The sequence below is a fragment of the Mesoplodon bidens genome, assembly GCF_964165515.1.
Source record: "Mesoplodon bidens genome assembly, chromosome: 4".
NCBI lineage: Eukaryota > Metazoa > Chordata > Mammalia > Artiodactyla > Ziphiidae > Mesoplodon > Mesoplodon bidens.
Window position 1 is genome coordinate 21506638 of NC_138160.1, and position 14651 is coordinate 21521288.

General features: G+C 35.9%; 1 long non-coding RNA gene across 1 annotated transcript in view; it reads right to left on the bottom strand.

Annotated features, from left to right (window-relative positions):
* Nucleotides 1-6419: 6419 nt before the first annotated feature.
* The window catches only part of LOC308616581, a 61707-nt gene continuing 53475 nt past the window's right edge, over nt 6420-14651 (bottom strand). Inside the window, exon 3 of the long non-coding RNA XR_014015726.1 lies at nt 6420-6449. This is a non-coding gene — a long non-coding RNA (uncharacterized lncRNA). The remainder of the gene's footprint in view (nt 6450-14651) is intronic.

Genomic DNA, 14651 nt, shown 5'->3' on the forward strand with positions numbered 1-14651 from the left:
GAGAATGTTTCTTCATTGCTCAGGCTATGCTTACACCCACTTAATTTTTGGTCTGGAAGCAATATGGAGGTAAAGCTATGTTTTGAGGACGATAAATAATCTTTTGAGACCTTTTCATTGTTTATAGGCATTGGGAGACTGCTTTGCTATAGCAAGGTGAAAAGGACCCCTTTTACCGGCCAATAGTCTAGGCTCTAACCTAGGGGAAACTGGAGGTTCAGATGTTCCTATCTCAGTTCTCAGGGTCCCATACCTTCCTTGTCAGAACTTGAACTCTACCAAAGTGTGAAGTTAGTCAACTTTTAAAATGAGTCAATTCTCTCAAACCTTGGATTTTACCCTTTTATCTGTCGTCCTTAAAATATAACCTCACTTATCAGCATCAACTCTTTTAGTTTGGGATCCTTCCAAAGAAGATCCTGAAACAACTGTACACATAGTTTATTTAGGAGGTAATCCCAGGAAGAATAATGGGTGACGTGAGAAGTGAGAAAGTTAAGAAAATTATGAAAAAGAGGTTAATGCTATGGGCAAGTAGGACTCAACTTCACTTTAAAATCTCTGAGAGACTGTATAAAATCTCAACTTAGAATTGTTCTTTAAAGTGACAAAGGTTGTATCCAGAGGCATGCGTCCCTCATTGGCTGATACATTAATACTTCTCACATACCTTTTGTATGTGCTGATGATACTCTTATAAATAGAGATACCCTGCAGCCTAGCAATAGAGAAAGCCACTCCCATGTAAGGAAAATGTTTGAAGATGGCTTTCTAGGTAGGTGGAGGGCTTTGGGCTTGTTTATCCAACAGAGACTACGTTGGCTTATACCAAGCCAAAATAGTAGAAATATAAATACAGATTGAAATATATTTGTTTATTTTACATTGTTGAGTTCATCTGTAACATTACGGAAGACAGGTCCAATAGTGTAATTTGTGTAAGGACAGATTACATTGCTTTAAAGAATGTGTTTAAGTTTTAGAAATAGAACCTGAATTAGTTAGCTAACTCTAAATGATAGTGCATAAAATCTATCACAAAGTCAGTGTTTTGGAAAACAAATTATGCATTCTCATGAAGTTTGAGGTTGGCAGAGGGTCAGAGTATATTTTTCAGGCTGAGACTTCTGGGAAGCTCTGCTTCATGTTATAGGCCTTCAGGGCTAGCCTGTCATCCTCCTGGGAGCAAAAGACTGTCTAAGATATGCTCTTCTCATGGTAACAGCATAGGTACAAGAGGGCAAGCAGCACCACAAGAGGTCTCTGAATGTCTAGGCCCACTGCCATATTAACCAACATTTGTAAGAGAGAATAAACCTGACTCCATATTGGATCTATTCCTTTAGCTCTAACCCTTGTGCTCTGTTGCTTGTGCTTAGTCCGGCTGGCTCTGCACCTTTGTAAAAGGATGCTGCTTATAGCCTGAAATATATATGATAGCCCATTCTCAAGACCCTGACCTTTAAAGGTATAACAATTTTTCATTCATATGGAGATAAAAAGTTGCAGAACAGAGAATAACTCTTAGAACACTGTGACCAGACCTACGTGGACAACTGCAAAATCAAAGGATTCCAGAACCAAGAAATGTGCAACAACCAGCCACACACCCTCTCCTTTCAGCATAAAAGAAGCCTCAATTCTAACTCTGGTAAGATTGTTCTTTGAGACACCAGTCCACCATCTTCTTGGTCTGCTGGCTTTCCAAATAAAATTGCTATTCCTTGCCCCAACACCGCGTCTCTCAATTTATTGGCTTGTCGGCAGTGAGCAGTACAAGCTTCAACTTGGTAACACATTCAGAAGACCAAAACTTGACTACCACTAAGGTAAGGTAACTGAGACTCTCACTTGGGGCACAAAAGTTGAGGGGCTGCCAAAAACCTTAATGGGCAAGATGAAAAATATTTTAATGCAATATTTTAAAAATGCAGAAAGTTCCACAAGGAACAAAATATCAAGCAAACTTAAACTATTTTATAGAGGTATGTTTAACATACAAAAAGTTATACATACTTATGCATATAACCTAATGAATTCAGAGATAAATATATATCTGTGAACTATCACCATAATCTATGCCATAAACATATCCAACACCTCCAAACGTTTCCTCTCACCATATTTTATTTATTTATTTATTTATTTACTTATCATCATTATTATTATTTTAATATGGCCTTGAATGTGCATGGCCTTGCTTCACCTTCCTTACCTTAATCCCACCTGGCAAGTTACATAGACAAGCTTAAGCTGACAGGGTGATAAATGTACTCTACCTATGGAGGTAGGATTTGAGGAATAAAATATTTTGAACAATAATTTAAAAAAATAAACAATATGTCTAAATATTTCAATGAAGGACTTATATCTGAGGGAAATAGGACTGATAGAGTGATAAATCTAGTAATGAGAAGATGCTGTAGGATGAAGGAAACATGCTTATACACATAATAACATGCATAAAAGCCCCATTATAAAGACTTTAAGATGTATTATTAGACAAAGTGACTTAACTAGCTTGGTAGAAGAGACAACATAAAGTAGATAAAGAAATAAAGATTTTCTGGAATAATTTTTGTCTAATAGCCAAAAATCTGCAAAAATTGTTATTTAGGAATAGAGAAGATCCATTTGGTGAAGCTACACAATTCTTGTGTTGATAAACTGTCTAATGAAGAGATTTTTGTTAAATATGCTCTTTTGGAAGCATATTTACATATATATTTTCATATATACATACATATATTATGTATATTTATAAACATAATCTTTTTCATATATTCTCAGTGAATATTCTGAAGCATTATATTCAACACTGATGAAATTGTGTCTTGTTACCAGCAATTTCTTGCTTCTGCACTATTTCTTGGAGATATTTTCCCTAATGTATTATATGAAGATAGTGAATCATATTGTACATAAATCCAAGCTTAGTATTTTTTTTAAAACAAATTAAGACATTTGAGCCCTTTGGAAAAGTTGGAAATACCAGGGATATGTAAAAAACAAAAACTATAATTTTGATTTGCAAATATTTATATAATGAAATAGATATTTGCTTTAGCTTTCTTTTTTTAATTTTAAAGTCAGTACTTTCTTGTGGTTTTTAATATATCTTGTTTGCATCTTGCGAAACTGAGATGGGGATAATTACCTTAATAACATTTTAAGCAATATGCGTTGAGCTATAGATAACATTTCTAAAATATATTAAAATTTTAAATTAAAAATATATATATATATAATTTTTTCAGCTGAAGTTTTAAGTGTGAAATTTTCATATAATTTGTTTTTGGTGGAAGAATTATAGAAATTTCACATAATTTTTCCATATAGCTCAATATTTATAGGTTCACTGTGATCATCTGCCTACTAAATTAGTAGATTGTTTTGGAGGAGAGGAATTGGTTAATTTGTATCTCTAATGACATTACAGATCTACAATTAAAAACACAACGACAAAAATGTAAGGTATTTTAGTGAGAGTACTTATTGTCATTTAAAACACAAAAATTATATGTTCATCAGAATTTGTACCTATTCTATGTTTTTTTACTTGATCTCAGTTGCTAATTTTGGTTATACTTGGAATCCAAAAGTTGTATATGAATTCTTATGATATCCTATAATTTCCAATAGAGTAATAGCCTATATTTTCTAAATATAAAATAATTGAAAAATACATATTATCTTACTGCTTTTGCTTACAGCCATGTTCTGTATTATAACCCTTCTTCTGAACAACCTTAACAAACACAATTGCAATGTATTTACTTATAAAGCCTTCAGCTACCGTAAAGTATAAAAGGGATACTTACAGCTGATACTCAGCAGAAGCTTTACCTAGTTTTCATTAAAATAGTTTAACTTTATTGGTCAGAGTTGTCATTTACATGCAATTGTGCTACATAAGATGACAACGTTTATTATGTTGAAGAATAACTTTTAAATAGCTGACACAATTTTTTTGAGATAAATTACCAATAGAAAAATAGGTCTTCCATTTATAAACTTTAGAGAAGATATTCACAAAACCTTAAAACTATTTTCACCCCATATATGTGTTACATTTGACAACACTAAAAAAAATATTCTACTTAGATAGATATGGTATAAAGTGGTATTGCAATTTGAAATTAAAAAGAATACAGTACAATGTTGATGATATATTTTCCAAACTCATATGCTTCATCTTTAATATTTAGCATTCTTGTTCTATAAACTAAAAATCGTTAGTTAAAGTAGTATATTGGGATTTCTTTATATGATAAAAATATGGATATCTTTATTTCTATCAAATGACCACTTTATTTACTATATTAAAAAAGTCATATAGTTAAGTTATAACTTCAAAATCCATAGTAACAGTGACAAGCATCTGATAAGGTTGACCAATATAAAAGTAGAAACTTTAAAGAGTTGAAGTCAACTCTAATAGATAGGAGCAAATAACCCTAAAAAACAATTCATTAAAATGAAACATAGATTGTAAGCAAAGATAAATACTGATATTTATATTATTATATTTATTATGTATGTACATTTGTTATATATTTATTATTATATCACATTAACTAATAAAGGTGTCTCTTTAGAGTAGATATACCCATTAGGTATGATTTAAATTTTCAGATTTTGGAATTTTTAATATTAATTAATCAAGGGGAAAATTACCCCAATTTACTTACCTTTTCTTACTCCCTCTGTTCCTTTTTCTTTTAATACTTAATAACCTCATTCTTTTCCCAATAATAAGAAAAATAATCAAATATTTGAAAAGAGTCAAATTTATGTTGATTGAGTCATAAAATCACAATTTTATAATTTTAAAAATTGTGACTTTATTATCCATAAAATTACATATACTGAATATTATTGCAGAAGAAGTAGGTTAAGTTTATCATAATAGTGATCATATCCTTGAGATATGCCTCTTGAGCAAAAAGCCTGGAATCATGAACATGGTATTAATAATATCAATTTAATGAAGTAATTTTACATTTCTTATGCTTATGCTGAGATGAATTCTGGAATGATATCCTGAGGACATAGAGATATAATGAGGAAACATTTTTTCAAGATATATTAAATCTCAGTAAAAACACTAGAAGTCTGTGGCATTTGAGCCATGGCCCACTCCCTTCCCACCCTGTCCCAGTTCAACCTGATTGAAGCCTTACCCCTGAAATACTCACGCAAGAATACAGGGTTTCCTCTGCCTTCAGCCCCCTGTCTAATGACTAATTTCCCTGTTTCTCCTCAGGAAGGGTAAGCTGGCAGTAATTCTCATCTTCCTAGCTCTGTGTTGCAGAGGTACTATCTCAGGCAACAGCAGCTGGATTTTCTACCTCCACCAAGGGCAAAGGTTCTACCCCAGATGGGGCAGACTTAGAATAATCATTCTCCTATCACTATTGCCCCAGTCCTCTAGGAGAGCAAAATTTCTGTTCTGAAAGACGAAAGCTGAAGAGCTAAAGCTGAATTAGGAGATAAAACTACAAAGCAGTTATTATAAATATGTTCAAAGAACAAAAGAAAGCAACGTTTAAAGAAGTAAAGGGAAGCATGATGATAAAGTCTCATTAAATATAAAATAACAATAAAGAAATAAAAATAAATTGTAATTTTACAGTTGAAAAGTACAATAACTGAAATACAAAATTCACTAGAGGGGCTCAAAGGTAAACTTGAACTGACGAAAGAAAGAGTCAGCAAACTTGAAGATAGAACAAAAGAGAGAATGCAATCTGAATAATAGAGAGAAAAAAGAGAAATGAGGGATACTCTTTAGTGCACCAATATATACACAATAGCAATATCAGAAGATGAGGACTGAGAAGGGTAGAAAAGATATTCAAAGATAATGGCTAAAAATCTCATAATCTAGTTATCATCTAAAAATTTCATATCTATATACCTCATAATGTACTTCTATTGTCTTTTTTATTGGTTATAGGTTACATTTATCTTTTCCTGCACAGGTTGCAAAGTTTGATTATATACCAGAAAATATTGATACATTGTAGATATTCTGGATTATTTATTTTTCCCAGGACAGTGTTCATTTTTTTTTTTATATCAGATGGTTGACTTTTCTGGTCTATTTCCCTTGCAGTTGGCAGTAGTTAAAATACTTACTCTCTTCTCTCTGCCTTCCACCCATTACCTTCCATCATTACTGTTATGAACTGAATGTGTCTTGCCCCAAATTCGGGTTGAAATCTTACCTTCCATTGTGATGGTGTTAGAAGGTGGGGCCTTTGGGAGATGATTAGGTTATGAACATGGAGTCCTCATGAATGGGATTAACACTTTTATAAAGCAGACCACAGAGATGTCTCACCACTTCCACTATGTAAGGATGGCTGTCTGCAAATCAGAAACTGGGCCTTCACCAAAAATGCAACCATGCTGGCACCATGAACTTTTAATTCCAGCCTCCAGAACTGTAAGAAATAAAATTCTGTTTTAAGCCATCCAATCCATGGTATTCTTATAGCAGCAAAAATTTAAACAATTATTCTTGATATTTACCACATCCATGGGAACTTGGGGGATAAGTCAGTGTTTTGAACAGAGTTTATACCAAGACTCTACTTTCCAGAATTTCCTCCCACTATTTAGGTGCCTCTGTAGTCTTAAAGTCTCTCTTTTGGCCCTTTTAAAACTGTATCACCATTTCTTCTAATGGAGCTCCAGTATTCCTATATCATGAGGAGTGAAAATGCCCTCAGGTAATTTATTAATTACAGAGCAACATAATCACCAATGACAGTTTTCTTAATTTTCTACCCCATTCACTTTCCAGATTTCTCCTGAATTATGTCACTCTCTAGGATTTTAAGTATCTTTAAACTACATTTCAGTGTGTGTTCTGTGTGTGTGTGTGTGTGTGTGTGTGTGAGATCCCCAAGAATGTGTTTGATCAAAATACTCCACCGTGGGCTTCCCTGGTGGCGCAGTGGTTGAGAGTCCGCCTGCTGATGCAGAGGACACGGGTTCGTGCCCCGGTCCGGGAAGATCCCACATGCCACGGAGCAGCTGGGCCCGTGAGCCATGGCCGCTGAGCCTGCACGTCCGGAGCCTGTGCTCCGCAACGGGAGAGGCCACAACAGTGAGAGGCCCGCATATCGCAAAAAAAAAAAAAAAAAAAAAAAAAAAAATACTCCACCGTTATCAGAAGCAGAACTTGAATGCTCAAATGAAATTTCAGTGAAAAGCACTCATTTTTCCTCCAGCGTTTGTTCCTCAAGCATTACCATATATTAATAGTCTCACAGTACTGATTCAGACTCTGAAAATCAGTTTCTACTACCTGTAAATTAGAACACTGGTCACTATGTACATAAAAAATAATTTGCCTTTGCATAGTTTATGTTATTAATATTATGGGGTGTCCAACACTGTCAATTGTAAAGTTAAGTTTTGTCAAAAACTAGTTATGATCACTTCTTTCTTGCTCTTTTGAATTTATTTGTCATTACCTTGACAAATGATTGTACAAGCTTGTGACATTAAAAAAATGTATCTTTGAAAGGTGCATTTAATTTTTTTAACATCTTTATGGGAATATGACTGCTTTAGTTTCTACTATATAACAAAGTGAATCAGCTATATGTATAAATATATCCCCATTCACTTCATCCCAGCTTACTCTTCCCCCTCCCCATGTCCTCAAGTCCACTCTTGATGTGTGCATCTTTATTTCTGTCCTGCCCTGAGGTTCATCAGAATATTTTTTTTATTTTTTTAGATTCCATATACACATGTTAGCATATGGTATTTTTCTCTTTCTGAATTACTTCACTCTGTAGGACAGTCTCTAGGTACATCCACCTCATTACAAATTACACAATTTCATTTCTTTTTATGGCCAAGTAATATTCCATTGTATACATGTGCCACAGCTTCTTTATCCATTCATCTGTAAATGAACACCTAGGTTGCTTCCATGTCCTAACTATTGTAAACAGTGCTACAATGAATATTGTGGTACATGACTTTATGAATTATATTTTTTGCAGGGTATATACACCATAGTGGGATTCTGGGGTCATACGTTAGCTCTATTTTTAGTTTTTTAAGGAACTTCCATGCTGTTCTCCATAGTGGCTGTATCAATTTACATTCCCACCAACAGTGAAAGAGGGTTCCCTTTTCTCCACACCCTGTCCAGCATTTACTGTTTGTAGATTTTTGATGATGGCCATTCTGACATGTGTGAAGTGATAACAGACTGTGGTTTTGATTTGCGTTTCTCTAATGGTTAGAGTTGTTGAGCATCCTTTCATGTGTTTGTTGGCAATCTGTATATCTTCTTTAGAGAAATGTCTATTTAGGTCTTCTGCTCATTTTTGGATTTTTTTTTTATATATATTAAGCTTCATGGGGTGCTTGTGTATTTTGGAGATTAATCCTTTATCAGATGCTTCATTTGCAAATATTTTCTCCCATTCTGAGGGTTGTCTTTTTGCCTTGTTTATGCTGTGCAAAAGCTTTTAAGTTTCATTAGGTCCCATTTGTTTATTTTTGTTTTTATTTCCATTTCTCTAGGAGATGGGTCAAAAAGGATCTTGCTGTGATTTACGTCATAGAGTGTTCTGCCTATGTTTTCCTCTAAGTGTTTTATAGTGTCTGGCCTTACATTTAGGTCTTTAATCCATTTTGAGTTTATTTTTGTGTATGGTGTTAGGAAATGTTCTAATTTCATTCTTTTACATGTACCTGTCCAGTTTTCCCAGCACCACTTACTGAAGAGTCTATCTTTTATCCATTGTAAATTCTTCCCTCCTTTGTCAAAGATAAGGTGACCATATATGCATGGCTCTATCTCTGAGTTTCTATCATGTTCCATTGATTTATATTTCTGTTTTTGTGCCAGTACCATACTGTCTTGATTACTGTAGCTTGGTAGTACAGTCTGAAGTCAGGGAGCCTGATTCCTCCAGCTCCATTTTTCTTTCTCAAGATTGCTTTGGCTAGTCAGAGTCTTTTGTGTTTCCATACAAATTTTGAAATTTTTTGTTAGAGTTCTGTGAAAAATGCCATTGGTAGTTTGACAGAGATTGCATGGAATCTGTAGATTGCTTTAGGTAGTATAGTCATTTTCACAATGTTGGTCCTTCCAATCCAAGAACATGGTATATCTCTCGATCTGTTTGTATCATCTTTAATTTCTTTCATCAATGTCTTATAGTTTTCTGCATTCAGGTCTTTTGTCTCCTTAGGTAGGTTTATTTCTAGGTATTTTAATCTATATGTTGCAGTGATAAATGGGAGTGTTTCCTTAATTTCTCTTTCAGATTTTTCATCATTAGTGTATAGGAATGCAAAAGATTTCTGTGCATTAATTTTGTATCCTGCTACTTTACTAAATTCACTGATTAGTCCTAGTAGTTTTCTGGTAGCATCTTTAGGATTCTCTATGTATAGTATCATGTCATCTGCCAACAGTGACAGCTTTAGTTCTTCTTTTCTGATTTGGATTCCTTTTATTTCTATTTCTTCTTTGATTGCTGTGGCTAAAACTACCAAAACTATGTTGAATAATTACAATGAGAGTGGGCAAGCTTGTCTTGCTCCTGATCTTAGATTAAATGGTTTCAGTTTTTCACCATTGAGAACAATGCTGGCTGTGGGTTTGTCATATATGGCCTTTATTATGTTAAGGTAGGTTGCCTCTATGCCCAGTTTCTGGAGAGTTTGTATCACAAATGGGTGTTGAATTTTGTCAAAAACGTTTTCTTTATCTATTGAGATTATGATTTTTATCCTTCAGTTTGTTAATATGGTGTATCACATTGATTGATTTGCATATACGGAAATATCCTTGCATTCCTGGGATAAACCTCACTTGATCATGGTGTATCATGCCTTTAATGTGCTGTTGGATTCTGTTTGCTAGTATTTTGTTGAGAATTTTTGTATGTATGTTCATTAGTGATATTAGCCTGCAGTTTTCTTTTTTTGTGACATCTTTGTCTGGTTTTGGTATCAGGGTGATGGTGGCCTCATAGAATGTTTGGGAGTGTTTTCCCTCTGCTATACTTTGGAAGAGATTGAGAAGGATAAGTGTTAGCTCTTCTCTAAATGTTTGGTAGAATTAGCCTGTAAAGCCATCTGGTCCTGGGCTTTTGTTGTTGTAAGATTTATAATCAGAGTTTCCATTTCAGTGCTTGTGATTGGTCTGTTTATATTTTCTGTTTCTCCTGTTTCAGTCTCAGAAGGTTGTGCTTTGCTAAGAGTTTGTCTGCTTCTTCCAGGTTGTCCATTTTATTGGCATATAGTTGCTTGTAGTAATCTCTCATGATCCTTTGTATTTCTGCAGTGTCAGTTCTCCTTTTTCATTTCTAATTCTGTTGATTTGAGTCTTTCCCCTATTTTTTTCTTGATGAGTCTGGCTAATGGTTTATCAATTTTGTTTATCTTCCCAAAACCCAGATTTTAGTTTTATTGATCTTTGCTGCTGTTTCCTTCATTTCTTTCTGATATGATCTTTATGATTTCTTTGCTTCTGCTAACTCTGGGTTTTTTTTTGTTACTGTTCTTTTTCTTTCCCTAATTGCTTTAGGTGCAAGGTTTGGTTTTTTATTTGAGATGTTTCTTGTTTCTTGAGTTAGGATTGTATTGCTATAAACTTCACTCTTAAAACTGCTTTTGCTGCATCCCACAGGATTTGGGCCATCGTCTTTTCATTGTCATTTGTTTCTAGGTATTTTTTTATTTCTCCTTTGACTTCTTCAGTGATCTCTTGGTTATTTACTAGTGTATTGTTTAGCATCATGTGTTTGTATTTTTTACAGTTTTATTTTCCCCTGTACTTGACATCTAGTCTCATAGCACTGTAGTTGGAAAAGATACTTGATACAGTTTCAATTTTCTTAAGTTTCCTGAGGCTTGATTTGTGCCCCAAGATATGGTTTATCTTGGAGAATGTTCCATGAGCACTTAAGAAGAAAGTGTATTCTGTTGTTTTTGGATGGAATGTCCTATAAATATCAATTAAGTCTATCTGGTCTAGTGTGTCTTTCAAAGCTTGTGTCTCCTTAATTATTTTCATTTTAGATGATCTTTCCCTTGGTGAAAGCAGGGTGTTAAAGTCCCCGACTATTAGTGTGTTACTGTCTATTTCCCCTTTTATGGCTGTTAGCATCTGTCTTGTGTATTGAGGTGCTCCTATGTTGGTTGCATAAATATTTGCAACTGTTATATCTTCTTCTTGGATTGATCCCATGATCATTTTGTAGTGTCCTTCTTTGTCTATTGTAATAGTCTTTATTTTAAACTCTATTTTGTCTGATATAAGAATTGCTGCTCCAACTCTCTTTTGATTTACATTTACATGGAATATCTTTTTCCATACCCTCACTTTCAGTCTGTATGTGTCCCTAGGTGTGAAGTGGGTCTCCTGGAGACAACATATATATGGGTCTCCATTTTGTATCCATTCAGGCAGTCTGTGTCTTTTGGTTGGCACATTTAATCCACTTACATTTAAGGTAATCATCAATATGTATGTTCCTATTACCATCTTCTTAATTGTTTTGGGTTTGTTATTGTAGGTCTTTTCCTTCTCTTGTGTTTCCTGCCTAGAGAAGTTCCTTTAGAATTTGTTGTAAAGCTGGTTTGGTGGTGCTGAATTCTCTTAACTTTTCCTTGTCTATAAAGGTTTTCATTTCTCCATCAAATCTGAATGAGATCCTTGCTGGGTAGAGTAATCTTGGTTGTAGGTTTTTCCCTTTCATCATTTTAAATATGTCCTGCCACTCCCTTCTGGTTTGCAGAATTTCTGCTGAAAGATCAGCTGTTAACCTTATGGGGTTTCCCTTGTATGTCATTTGTTGCCTTTCCCTTGCTGCTTTTAATATTTTTTCTTTGAATTTAATTTTTGATAGTCTGAATAATATGTGTCTTGTCATATTTCTCCTTGGATTTATCCTGAATGGGAGTCTCTGTGCTTCCTTTACTTGATTGACTATTTCCTTTCCCATTTTAGGGAAGTTTTCAACTATAATCTCTTCAAATAGTTTCTCAGACCCTTTCTTTTTTCTTCTTTTTCTGGGACCCCTATAATTCGAATGTTGATGCACTTAATGTTGTCCCAGAAGTCTCTGAGACTGTCCTCAGTTCTTTTCTTTTATCTTTATTGTGCTGTGAGGCTGTTATTTCCACTATTTTATCTTCCAGATCACTTACCCGTTCTCCTGCTTCAGTTATTCTGCTATTGATTCCTTCCAGAGTATTGTTATTTTAATTTATGGTGTTGTTCATCATTGTTTCTTTGCTCTTTATTTCTTCTAGGTCTTTGTTAAACATTTCTAATATTTTCTCCATCATATTTCCTAGATTTTGGATATTCTTTACTATCATTACTCTGAATTCTTTTTCAGGTAGATTACCTATTTCCTCTTCGATTGTTTGGTCTTCTGGGTTTTTACCTTTCTCCTTCATCTGCTGAATATTTATCTTTCTTCTCATTTTGTTTATCTTTCTGTCTTTGGATTCTCCTTTAGCAGGCTGAGGATTTGTAGTTCCCATTATTTTTGGTGTCTCTGCCCAGTGGGTGATGTTCGTTCAGTGGCTTATGTAGGGTTCCTTGTGGAGGGGATGGTGCCTTTGTTCTGGTCGGTGGGACTGTATCTTATCCTTTTGGTGTGCAGGGCCACATCCGGTGGTGTGTTTGGAGGGTCTGTGAACTCAGTATGACTTTAGGCAGACTCTCTACTAATGGGTGGGGTTGTGTTTCTGGCTTGTTAGTTGTTTAGCATGGGGCATCCAGTAGTGGATCTTGCTGGCCATTGGGTGGAGCTGAATCTGGTTTGAGATGAAGATCTTGGAGAGCTCTCACTGATTGATATTACACGGGGCCAGGAGATTTCTGGTAGTCCAATATACTGGACTCAGCCCTCCCACCTTGGAGTCTCAGGCCTGACACATGCCTGCAGCACAAAGACCCTGCCAGCCTCACGGCTCACAAGAAAAGGAAGAGCAAAAAACAAAAACAAAACCAAACAAATAAAAATGAACAGACAGATCCCTAGGACAAATGGTAAAAGCAAACCTATACAGACACAATATCACAAAGAAGCATCAGATACACACTCCAAAAATAGAAAAGGGGAAATATATATATATAGATAAAAAAAGGAAGCAAGCAACAAAACCAATAAACAAATTCATCAATGATAATAAGCACTAAATACTAAACTAAGATAAACATAAAACCAGAATCAGATTAGAATCAGAAATCAAACCCAAAGTTTTCAGTTGCTCCCAAAGTCCACTACCTCAATTTTGGGAACATTAATTGTCTATTCAGGTATTCTTCAGATGCAGGGTTTAACAAGTTGATTATGGGGATTTAATCTGCTGCTCCTGAGGCTGCACGGAGAAATTTCCCTTTCTTTTCTTTTTCCACAGAGCTCCTGGGGCTCAGCTTTGGTTTTGGCCCCACTTCTTTGTGTAGGCCACCTTCAGGAGTCTGTTCCCCACCCTGACAGGAAGGGGTTAAAACAGCAGCTGTTTAGGGCTCTCTTGCTCTCAGGCCAGGGGGAGGGAGGGGTATGGTTGTTGTAAGTGGAATTTGAGGTGAGCCTGCAAGGGCCAAGGCTGGCATGACATTACAACAGCCTGAAGCATGACTTGTGTTCTCCTGGGGAACTTGTCCCTGGATCATGGGACCCTGGAAGTGGTGGTCTGCACAGGTTCCTGGGGTGGGTGTGGATAGTGACCTGTTCTTGCACACAGGATTGTTGGTGGCCGTGGCAGCAATGGTCGTGGTTCATGCCCATCTCTGGGGTCTGAGCTGATAGCCACAGTTCATGCCCATCTCTGGAGCTTGCTTAGGTGGTGTTCTGCCTGCTGTGGGCACACTGGGAAGGAATCCCCTCCCCTCGAGCACCCCAAAACAAAGGTTTCTTGCCTCTATGGCAGGTCCAGACTTTTTCCCGGACTTTATCTCGGCTAGCTATGACACATTAGCCCCCTTCAGGCTATGTTCATGCAGCCAACCCCAGTCCTCTCCCTGGGGTCTGACCTCCGAAGCCTGAGCCTCAGCTCCCAGCCCTCACCCCCACCCCAGCAGGTGAGCAGACAAGCCTCTCAGGCTGGTGAATTCTAGTCAGCATCCATCCTCTGTGCGGGAATCTCTCCACTTTGTCCTCTGCACCCCTGTTGCTGTGTTTTCTTTTGTGGCTCTGAATCTTCCCCGTGTCCCCCACACCCTGTCCCCATCAGTGAAGGAACTCCCTAGGTTGTGGAAACTTTTCCTCGTCACAGCTTTGTCCCAGAGGTGCGGGTCTACTCCCTATTCTTTTATCTCTGTTTTTCCTTTTTTCTTTTGCCCTACCCAAGTATGTGGGGATTTTCTTACATTTTGGGAAGTCTGAGGTCTTCTGCCAGCATTCAGCAGGTGTTCTGTAGGAGTTGTTCCACACGTAGATGTATTTTTGATGTATTTATGGGGAGGAAGGTGATCTCCATGTCTTAATCCTCCGCATTATTGAAGGCCCGATCTCATTTAATTTTTAACTCTTTATTCTTATTAAAAAGAAAGTTTGTTTCTTACTGCCAAAAAAGTTTATTTCATATATCAAAAAAGAAGTCACTGTACTTTTTTTTTTTTTTTTTTTTTTTTTTCGGTATGTGGG